The sequence below is a fragment of the Nannospalax galili genome, unplaced genomic scaffold, assembly GCF_000622305.1.
Source record: "Nannospalax galili isolate Female #2095 unplaced genomic scaffold, S.galili_v1.0 scaffold552, whole genome shotgun sequence".
Taxonomy (NCBI): Eukaryota; Metazoa; Chordata; class Mammalia; order Rodentia; family Spalacidae; genus Nannospalax; species Nannospalax galili.
Window position 1 is genome coordinate 1491495 of NW_008330501.1, and position 9848 is coordinate 1501342.

Here is a 9848-nt window from a genome sequence, read left to right on the forward strand (position 1 = left end):
AAAGACAAGAACCACATGGTCATCTCAATAGATGCAGAGAAGGCCTTTGACAAAATTCAACATGCATTTATGTTCAAAGTCCTAGAGTGCATTGGACTGGAGGGAACATACCTCAACATAATTAAAGCCATATACAACAAGCCCACAGTCAACATCATTCTAAATGGAAAAAAACTAGAAGCATTCCATTAAAATCAGGAACCAGACAAGGATGTCTGCTATCTCCACTCCTTTTCAACATAGTGCTTGAAATTCTTGCTAGAGCAGTAAGACAGGAGAAGGAAATTAAAGAAGTACTAATTGGAAAAGAAGAGGCCAAACTATCACTTTTTGCAGATGATATGACACTATACCTAAGAAATCCCAAAAGTTCCACCAGAGAACTCCTAGAGCTGATCAACACTTTCAGTATAATGGCAGGTTATAAAATCAATCTACAAAAATCAGTAGCCTTTCTATATACCAATAATGAGCAATTGGAGAAAGAATACAGGGAAATCCTCCCATTCAAAATTGCTACAAAAATAAAATATCTTGGAATAAATCTGATGAAAGACACCAAAAAGTCCTCTACAATAAAATTTTAAATTGTTAAAGAAAGAGATTGAGGAAGACATCAGGCGATGGAAGGACCACCCATGTTCATGGATTAGAAGAATTAATATAATATATAGATTCAATGCAATCCCAATCAAAATCCCCATGACATACTTCATAGAATTAGAAAAATACATCCTTAAATTCATATGGAGGCACATAAGACCCCAGATAGCCAAAGCAACCCTGAGCACAAAGAGCAACAATAGGGCAATTACCTTACACCAGATCTCAAAGTATACTACAGAGCCATAGTCATCAAAACAGCATGTGCAAAACCATACACATAGATCAATGGAACATCATTGAAGATCCAAACCCAAGTACATGCAATTTCAGCCACCTAATATTTGACAAAGGTTCCAAGAACACACAATGGAGGAAAGGCAGAAGGCAGCAATGATGCTGACAAAACTGGATCTCCACCTGCAGAAGAATGAAACTTGACCCTTTTCTTTCACCCTGCACGAAAGTCAATTCCAAATTGATCAAAGACCTCAATAGAAAAGAAACAATCAAAAAGGTGAAGAGAAAACCCACAGAATGGGAAAAAGTCTTCACCAGTAACACATCTGACAGAAGTTTAACATCCAGAATATATAAAGAACTCAAAAAACAAAGAATCAAGAAACCAAATGACCCAATTAAAAGATGGGCTAAAGATCTAAACAGAGAGTTCTCAAAGGAAGAAATAAACATGGCCAAGAAACATCTCAAAAAGTGTTCAACATCATTAGTAATTAGGGAAATGCAAATTAAAACCACCCTAAGGTATCACCTTACCCCAATCAGACTGGCTAGGATCAAGAGAACAAATGATATCAAATGCTGGTAAGGATGTGGAGAAAGGGGAATGCTCATCCACTGCTGGTGCAATTGCTAACTCATGCAGCCTCTATGGAAAACAGTGTAGAGAACTCTTAAAAAACTACAAATGAACCTACCATATGACCCGGTTATACCACTCCTTGGTATATATCCAAAGGACTGATCCTATTGTAGAGACACTTGAACAGCCATGTTTGTTGCTGCTCTTTTCACAATAGCTAAGAGATGGAAGCAACCTAAATGTCCCTCAACTGATGAGTGGTTAACAAAAATGTGGTATAATTACACAATGGAGTTCTAATCAGCAGTAGAGAAAGATGAAATAATGAAATTTTCAGGTAAATGGATGGATCCAGAAACTGTTATACTAAGTGAAGTAACAAACACTCAGAAAAACAAATGATGTATGTTCTCCCTCATATGTGGCTTCTAGCACCAAATTCTTTTAAATTCCATGTTCTTTTAATAAAATGATGCTATACAGCAGTCCCTTCTGCATGAAATAACTACCATCATCACGACTTCTGCTGAGCCTGATCACTAAACATAGTCACAATTGGGCTTGTTGATGGTTGTGCTTATTCATTAAAAGAGTGCCAAGCAAGGTCACTGGGCCCTCACCTAAGTATCCAGCCACTGTTCCCAGCCAACTAGTCCAGCCTTGGAAGACAAAAGAAAAATGAGAAAGAACCCAATAGTGGGATGCTTTCAGCAACTGTCAGAAGAGGGAAGTCTCAGCTTTTTCTTCTTTTTGGCTTGGCAGAATCACTGTGTGTGTGTGTGTGTGTGTGTGTGTGTGTGTGTGTGTGTGTGTATGTGTGTGTGTGCGCACGCACGCATACATGACTGTGTAGATAAGTGAGCAGGCAGAGAGATAGGTGACATGTGAGAACAGACACACAAAGAGAACATGTATCTTCTTTGGATTTATGTCCAAAGAGAACTTCCACAAGTTGCCAAATCCACTTCTAACCATCTGCATCTGCACCCTGTTTTGCCTTCCTTCACAAGACTGCGAGTGAACAAATATGTTCCTAGCTAAGGCCACTCCTTCACCCCCATCCCACACAAACATGCATCAGATGACATCACTTCTGCACATTTAAGGACACAGCTGTAGCGATCCTCCATTTTCTCTTCCATACCATCTATTTTTCCTTCTCAATCTCCCCCATCAGCTTACACACAGGCATGCTGGTATCATGCTTCCATCCTGAGATGTTTTTCTTGATGTCACCTCTCTCTCTTACTTCCTCTCTCTTTCTCAAGCCAATCCTCCTCTTCTCCTTTCTCCTCCTGGTGGCTGTTACATTCTTTGGAAGGGTTGCCTGGGCTCATCATCTCTGATTTCTCCCTTTCCTTCTTGCATTCACACTAGTCTGGCAGTTGCTCTGGTCACTCAACAAAGCAGCTGGGACTGTGGCTTTGCTAAATCCAAGGGGGACTCCCAGTCTACTTTCCTGCCCTGGTGGGGAGCAATGAGAGACAGGAGCATTTCCTACCCTTTCCTTCATTTACCATGGTACACACCTATTCTTCAGGCATGTCCCTGGCTCTCCTTTTCAGTCTCATCTGTTTATTTCTTCTACCTCCCAGGTCTCCAGGATTCATGCTTGGTGCTCTTCCTACTTAATGTCTCTCTGTTTAGTCATCCCGTCTAGTCTGAGGGCTCACAAGAGCCGACACCATCTGCTTCCCTCCATGCCCTCTGAGCTCAGGTCCTATCACCGTCCCCTCACTTGGTGCCTCATTACTGTTCCTTCCTCAGAGCAGTCAGTTTAGCTTCCTCCTCAGCACCAGGAATACCCTGTCCCCCTCTTTCATCTTCTTTTAGATCCTTACTCGACCTTCATCTTCTCAGTGAAAACTTCACTAACCACATTCCCTAAAACTAACTTTATCTTTACTCTCTTCTCTTTCTCTCCTTTCCTTCCCTCTCCCTCCCTACCTTTCCTGCAAAATTTTCCCCTAAGCATATATCATTTTGTGTGCTGCATATTTTAATTCCTTATTCTTTTAATGTCTTTCAATTAATAAGTATTTCTCAAATAAATAAGCAAAAGATTATATTTTAATATATACACCAAATGATCACATTTTAAAATTCTATTCATGTCTAAAGCATAGGAAATAAGTCTGCAGAGTGTGGAACCTTGGACAGGATTCCTGTATTAAATCCCACCCATCCAGGGCTTATTGTAGAAGAGGGGACAGAAAGATTGTAAGAACCAGGGGAGGTAGCACATGACAAGGTAGAACTTGCTTATGTGAACCTACAGCAATGGTGTTAGCATGCACAAGAACCATGCAAACTCAAGAAGTCAAAAACCCAGCACAGAATTGTGGAAATGGACAGCAGGCCCCAATCTTGGTCAAAGAACTACTAGCAGCTGATTACTGCTGGGTGAGGGAGAGCTGATCTTCTTTAAGGGACTCTAGATAGGTAGACCCCAGTGGATGAATTTGTACTGAGGGATGTCTGGGTACACTAACTTGACTCAATAGGTCTTAACATAAATGACCGAATGCATGAAATCCAGTAGGGGAGGGGCGTGCTTATGGGAGGGTTTGGATGGGAGGTATAAAGATGATTAAGATGTTCTATATGAAATACACTAAAATTCAATAAAAATTTTAAAAATAAATAAAAATTCAATACACAGAGGGTTCCAAAGTTTACCATAAGAATCAACAAGTCCCCTTTCCCACTGTGTGTCCAATATCTGTTCTCACTCCCCAGCCTGCCCCTGAGTGACCATTTCCTATATGTTTGTTTCTTCTGTGGTTCAAAAATGTCAGAAAGTCCTCACAACAAACTTGCAGTTGCCTGGCATTATGATACCAACTCATGTGAATTCCCTTGGGCTTTCCCTCCCTGCAACTCTCTCCTCATGTTCCCCTTCAACTTCTGAAAACACATTCCTTTCTCCTTTATCTTTGAATCCTCTCCTCTTTCCCAAGCCACCTGTCCACACCCCCTTTCACTGGGACCCCAAATCCTAAAATATACCTCTTCTTTAAGATCTCCAATATTTTCTTTACTGTGGGCTTCAACCCTTTGCAATGTGAAAAAAAAAATTTAATTCATACACAGTATATACATAATATATGCACACACAGAGAGAAACAGAGACTCTGTGTTTGATCTTATTATTGAACTTAGTTTACTTTTGTCCTCTGTGCTACCAAGTTCTCTAGCCATGATGAAAATGGTCATTTCTCAGATACCAGCGAAGCCCTGCATTGATCTTTGACCTGTTTTCTACAGGGCTGATCTATGGAATGTTAATGTGTAATCACTTTTCAAATCGAACAATTCATATTTTCTCCATTAACAGTTATACAATAAAAACTAAGGCATATGGTCTGTCAGGAACTGTTCTAAATGATTTGTTGGTAGGAAAAAAAGTCTAACTCATTTCACGGAAACCACTTGATAATATACTGCAGACTAAGAGCTGCTTGGCTTGCTATGCAAAGGCCAGATCGACAATGAAGAGACTTTCCAGTGCAATAACACAGCAGTTTGGGGTTACCCACACCTGGGAGATTTGGAGCTTCCACATTCTTGGGTAAAGGTTTTTTTAAAAAAAACTGGCATAAACAAAAGTCTTGTGTAGCACAGATATTTACTTACTTGAAGGAAAAAATCAGGGTCAATCTATCACAAAGATCTGGTTTCTGAAAATGTCTACATAAGTTACTTTGAAGCAAGGGTTACATAATATGACCTCATAATTATAATTTTATATATACAGCTTAATAGCTTAAAAGATGCTTTTCAACTATTGCAATTACCACATGAGGAAGACGGAACAAATATAATTAACTTGGTAAAGGTCACAAAACTAGTAAACACAAAGCAAATCCCCAAACAATGAAGTTTAAAACCCAAGTTACCATCATTTCAGACCCACTTAATTTAGACTAAATTCATATTATCGTTTTACTTCCTTATTTATTTACACAAGTTTGACAGAACTACAGTTTAGATTCCACAAATTTTCAATCTTGCTATAATCCTTGTGAATTCTAAAAAAGAAATAACATTGTAAAACACAAGAGGCCATGACGGCCCTGACAGTCATGGAGAAAAAAATGGTTATTTGGAATGTGTATTAAATAAGTTTGTCAGATGTTTCAACTATATTTTTATTCTTTGAAAATGACATATATAGAATGTATCTTGATCAAATTCACCTCCAACTCCCTCCCCCCAACTCACTCCTGTTCCCCCCAAACACATCTCTCTTCCAACTTTGTACACTCATTTATTAATAACCCACTGAGTCTAATTAGTGCTGCCCATATATGTACAGGGTTGTGTCATCATCTCCTGGGACCTGGGCAGCCTACCAGTATCCATCCCCCACCCAAAAAAAGTGACTCTCCTTTCTCCAACAGCCATCAACTGCCAATAGTTCCTCAGTTAAGATGGGGCTTTAGGACCCCCCCCACTCCATGCTAGAATTTTTAATTGGCCCGATCTTATGCAGGTAACCACAGCTGATGTAAGTTCACATGTGCAATTGATCATGTTATGTCCCAAGGACAACATTTCACAGCACTTTTCCCCATTCTCTGGCTCTTACATTCATTCTGCCTTCTCTTCCAAGATGTTCCCTGAGCCCTGAGGGAAAGGGTTAGATACAGATGTCAAATCTATGGCTGAGCATCAAGGTCATTTATTCTCGGTACTTTCAACAGCTGTAAGTCTCTACATTAACACTAACCCCTGAATAAGAAGCTTCTCTGTCCATGATTCAGCTATATATTTTTTAATTAAGGGAAAGACAGAAAAAAAATACTTAGCAAGAACCACTACATGTCAAATAAGTGCCAGAATATTCATATTATTAAATAGCTCAATGAATTATATTTCAAACAGCATCAAACTTGACAGCCATTCTTTAAAACAATTAAAATCATGGAGCTAGTTGTTTTGTTTTGTTTGTTCATTTGCTCATTGTTGTTAGTCACAAATCAAATGTGTTCTTGGCAATGATTCTAGGCATTGGTGTCAGTAGAATTGTGCTTTCAATACAGTAGACACTGAGTTATAGGGAAACCACGGGAGCTAATTAATTTCATTCAGCAATCATCTATTGAGCGACTACAATATACAAAACCTTTGTTATAGTTTGGTAGAGAACACACTGGGGGAGAAAAAAAATTACCATCCTTAGTCAAAGATAAAGGATCTAGTATAGAAGGCACCAACCAAGTTTGAAACAATCACTGAAAATCAGAGGGTAGGCAATAAATATAGAAGTATGTTTGAAAGAATTGTGTAAAATTTTAAAAACTGAATTTTCACACTTGAATTTATCTTCTAAACAAAATGACATTTCTTTAAACATTAAAGCAATCTTGTAATGTAAGTGTCAGGACAAAAGTAGACGTTCCCTGAAATGTGGTAGTCGGTTATCTCCTGCACACAAGGCAAGGACAGGCTTGAAAAGCATACATTGAATACCACTTCCTCCTCACCCACTCCTCCTCACAGCAGCTGCCTCACTTAACCAAGCAGAATCTAAACAGGGCAAAATGAGTCAAAGGCCGAGTTCAAACTACAAGACCCTTCCACAAAGCTTTTGAAAGTGTGTGGTCACCTACAGGGTCACCATAAATAAAATCTATATCTCTAATCCATGCTATGCTGAAACCTCTGTATACTATCAAGAACTACTTATAAAAACGTCTTGTATTATTCAATGAGTTACTAGAAATAGCAAACCTGTAAACAGGGTATGAAGCACATAATCCACTAGTGAAAACAAGCAATACCTTGGTACATACCCAGGCTCCAAAGCAGTTAATGTTGGTTGTGCTGTTTAAGCTTCCTTATTTATATATAAGACCTGGTTGTTTTTGCAACTTGTTGGCCTGGGATTCCCCTGCTGGGTCCTCCATTTGTCTCACGCCCTGCTATTAATAACATAGCCTGCTTTCAAGAAATATTTTCCACGGAATTATTTCACCTGCCTATAATTTATGTAAGGGGTGAATGTTTAACCCAGTTTCTCCCATTAAAAACCACAAGCTGTAAAGCTCATACCTCCATTGGAAGTAGAAAAGGCTCACTATGGTCTCTCAGATAGTCCCATTCACTATGCTAAACCAGTATTTTTCTTCCAAATTCAAATGTTCTTAATGGACTCTCCAACTCAACCTTTACTATCTCAGCAGCTGTTTGAAAGAAGGACTTCCAGAGAACTGACCTGGAGAGCCACCTGGCCCATGACCAAAGCCCAAGGAAAAGCAAAGGCCATTAGGAAGAACAAGAAAGGGATACTGGAGACACTGTGCAGCTCTCTCTAGAAGAGGTCTGTTTGCTTCATGATAAAGATTTCCCAGTAGAGCCATTGAGGTAGAACTTTACACAGTTGTCATTTGATATAATGACCAGTTTTTAAAAACCAATGAGTGATGTTTGACTGCACCTTCTAAAATTCAAAGCTATGAGCGCACACACACGCGCACACACACACACACACACACACACACAAAATAGCAATGATGAAGCAAACAAAAGTAATATCATAAAATACATTTGGTGAAAACAACAAAAGCAAGAAATCAAACCCTTTTACACAGCATCCTTACCAGGCAATGTTCAGGGTATTTAGTTATTTCTTTTCTTACAATGTTAAATATATTTGATCAGAAAATAAACACTTTTCAAACAAGGAAGGAAACAGTTTACCCAACCAAGCATCTTGGAGAAAGGATTTGAAAATACACACACTGGGGTAGAATAATAAAGAAAAGCAGAAACAGGAAGCCACAGGAATAGGAAACAGTAACCCAGGCTGAGCACCGTCCACAGCCTCTGCCGTCAGTCACCACAGAAACAGAAGCAGAGCACCCGGGCCCAGGACTGCCTAGGAAACAAGTGGATTTCACAGTTATTAGTTAGTATTTGAGATGCTAGCAGAACTTAAGGAGCTAATAAAAGCAGAAAAAGCAAGAAAGAATGGGAAAATAGAGACTCCAGGGAAGAAAAAGTTGTACAACAAAAGAAGGCTAAACATGGCCCTGACTCTGTAGTAAACACGCAGTCACAGCAGCAAAAAGTGTATTACTAAACGATCAGTCTCCACAGCACAGAGTTCATTATGGACACAGCACACGCAATGAATCCATGTTAACAGTGTAGTAAATAAGGAACGGATATCAGGAACTAGAAACTGGACGTAGAGAAGAGATAAAAGGAGCATAATTGACAGAAATGGAAGAGATTTGGTCCACTGCACAGAAGAGAAAATAGAGATGATGGGAAAACATGAGAAAAAACTTCTAGAATGCACACGGAAGAGATAGAAAATGGCAGGCTACTTTTGGAAGCCCTTGTCAAGAAATTCCAATGGACTCTCATGTGAACATCTGAAAATTTCCCTGTTCTTTTTTCTAGCTCCCGGCCTAGAACTTGTAATGCTAATTACTCTTGCTTTTACTTCTCCTTCACATCTCCTATACATGATTCAAGGACTTTGTGCTGGATAGCTTTAGTGTCAACGTGACACACCTAGGTTGAGGGAGCCTCAATTGGGGAATTTCCTCTATTGGACTGGCCTGTGGCCATGTCTGAGGGGCATCTTAGTGATGTGGGAGGCCCACTGTGCGGTGCCACCCCTAGGCAGGTGGGCCTGTGTTGTTTAAGAAAGCAAGGAGATGTAAGACAAATAAACCCTTTCCTCCCCAAGTTGGTATTGGTCAGAGTGTTTTGTCACAGCAATGAAGAACAAACTAAGACAGTAATAGGTACCAGAGTGTGGGGAATTGCTATGACAGACCTGACCTCGGTGTTTTGGGGAGGACTGTGGAAGTGTTTGGAACTCAGGGCTGGAAAGGCCACTGAGTGTTCAGAATTTGTTGCTGTGGAGCTTGGAACAGTTATGCCGAAAGAGTTGTAGATGATGGAGGCCTGGCTTCTGAAGCTTCAAAGGGAAGCGGAGACCTCCTCAGGGCTGTTTGTGTGAGATTTTAGATTGAGAATCTCTGGGTTCTGGTCGGCTGGGGCTGAAGAATCAGCTGTGATTAAGAGACCAGAACCTGAAGCAAAACCTTTGCTTTACTGGGACAATTGATGCTCGTTAGCTGGGGCTGAAAAATCAGCTGTAAGTAACAAGAGACCAGCATCATTGTGGTGAAGTCTTCTGAGAGGTATTTCCTCAGAGTCAGCACACAGAGGGGCCTGAGCCTCTATCTCAAGCTGGAAGCAGGACTTGGTAATGTGTAAGAATCTCCTACATGGTTCTGGTGTTGAAAGAGTGAAGCATACAGAGCAGCTGAGACTTGGCACTCTGAGAGGCCAGGAAAAGCCATTGGTGAAAGTGCAACCTCAGTTGCAGTGAAGACCCCAGGATTGAAGGGGTCATGGAGAGATTCTGAAATGTTGCAGTCCAAGAGGCCAGAAGAGG

At 40.2% G+C, this 9848-nt stretch overlaps 1 protein-coding gene across 1 annotated transcript in view; it reads right to left on the reverse strand.

The window, feature by feature from the left end:
• Tbc1d4 (TBC1 domain family member 4) overlaps window positions 1-9848 on the reverse strand; it is a 136418-nt gene that overhangs the window by 120571 nt on the left and 5999 nt on the right. The window lies entirely within an intron of this gene.